Source organism: Meleagris gallopavo, chromosome 15, assembly GCF_000146605.3.
Source record: "Meleagris gallopavo isolate NT-WF06-2002-E0010 breed Aviagen turkey brand Nicholas breeding stock chromosome 15, Turkey_5.1, whole genome shotgun sequence".
Lineage (NCBI taxonomy): Eukaryota > Metazoa > Chordata > Aves > Galliformes > Phasianidae > Meleagris > Meleagris gallopavo.
The window spans coordinates 918,008-920,023 of NC_015025.2; positions in this window are offsets into that span (position 1 = coordinate 918,008).

Here is a 2,016-nt window from a genome sequence, read left to right on the forward strand (position 1 = left end):
GCTCCTGCTGGGGAAAGTGGAGCCAGGCTTGTGGGGGCAGGGGGAGGAAAAGGAAGGGCACCAGGGGCTGCAGGCACTGCTGAGGAGCTCCTGGGGCGGCACGGCGCCGATGTCTGCCCCTCATGGACAGCTTCTAGGGGGCGAGGGGAGAGGGGACGCAGCTCCCTGCAGTCACAGCCCTTCTGGGGATGTTCCCTCTTGGCTGAGCAGCATAGCATCCTTCCTGCTGCCAGCACCCCAATGCCAACCTGTGTAGAGAGCTGTTCCCTTCCTCTGGCACAGAAGGGACACGTGATGCTGTGCTAATGGTGCAGTGTGTGTGCTGCAAGCATGCAGTGGTGGCCTATGAGTGGTGCACTGTGTGTGGCACAGGGGGCGTAGTAAACTGTGTGTGACACTGTGTGACACAGTGCAGCGTGCAGGTACAGCCACGAGTGGTACAGCCACGAGTGATGCCAGTGTGCAGTGTGCATGGTGCAGTGTGGGTGGTGCACTGTGCATGGTGCATAATGCACTGTGCATGGTACAGTCAGTGTGTGGTTGAGTGGACATGGTGCAGTGTGCACGATGCAGTGGGCAAAGTGCACTGTGTGATGCACTGAGTGTGGTGCAGAGTGCATGGTGAAGAGTGCATAGTGCTGCATGCACCATGCAGTGCACATGATGCAGTGTGCACAGTGCTGTATGCATGGTGTGCTGTGTGATGCGGTGTGCATGCTGCAGTGCGTGATGCACCGTGTGCAGGGCAGTGCATGTTGCAGCGTGCACAGTGCAGCATGCAATGCAGTGTGTGCGGTGCAGTGTGTGCAGTGCAGTGTGCTTGATGCAGCATGCATGGTGCAGTGCTTGTGGTACCACGTGCGTGGTGCTCCTGCTCTGGGTATGACACACATCAGCAAAACACTGTTGCAGCTCACTCCGGCTGTATGCACGTCAGAGTAGCACAGCACTGCACCCATCCCCAGCACAGGCACAATTGCCTGCATGTGCTGACACAGGGGGTAAAGGGTGGGGACATAGGGGGAACACGGGGGCAATGGGCACTCCAGGAGGGGCTGCCCCTGGCTCTCCCTGCCCACGTCCTATTTGCCCTGGTAGGGGCCCTGACTGGTTCTGGCTGAGTCATCTCCAGGTCTATCAGCCCGGCTGCAGAATTTAATTCTAAGCTCGTCTTTTTAACACGAAGATCACTTACATCCAGCTGCACAAGCCACGGCCCCTTTAGGATTTAATAATAAAATGAATGCCCATGACCTGACTGTTTGCTCACGCCTGGATCTTCCTTGATGGATGAACAGAAATTGCTCCCTGGCTCGGGTCATCCGCAGTAAAAATCGCCAGTCGATTGCTGGGCCCTCCCTCGGCTCCGCCGCGTTCAGGGCTCGCTGCCTTCGTTTGGGACCTGGCTTGAAACGGATAATCAATAATAATCAGGCTCGACGCTGTGACGGCACCTTTGATCCGAGGATCTCGGAGCACTTTGCAGCGGATAATGAACGGAGCCCCTCTGTGAGGCAGGCGGGAGCGTCTGCATTTTATGAGGGGGAGAAGAGCCCAAGGACGGGCTGACCCCGCTGCTCGCCGGCTCCGTGCTGCTCAGCATCCCGCATGGGTACGGCTGCTTCCGCACGGCTCTGGCCAGCCGCGGGAGGAGGGGATGGAGCCAAATGTCTGGGGGGTTCGCAGCTCCGGTTCCTTCCTGAGACAGCCTGATCTGCCTTGCCCACAGAGCTATTTATTTACTGTGGGAAAAGCAGCGTGGATCTGGGGACAGGCGGGGAGCAGAGCCGCGCCAGCGTGCAGCACATCCCCACGGGGAAAGCAAGGTCGCGCTCTCCCTGCCCCAGACCGAAGCTCGTGGCTGGCGGGGGGCAGGGCTGTGTCGCGGGGCGGGCTGGAGCATCTCTGCTCGGGGCTCTCCGGCCAGCGGCTAACGGTGAGGATGCCGGAGCTCCATCCCGTCCTCGGGCACGTCTCCTTCCCCAGGCGATGCCGGTCCCTCGCCTACTGCCGTCC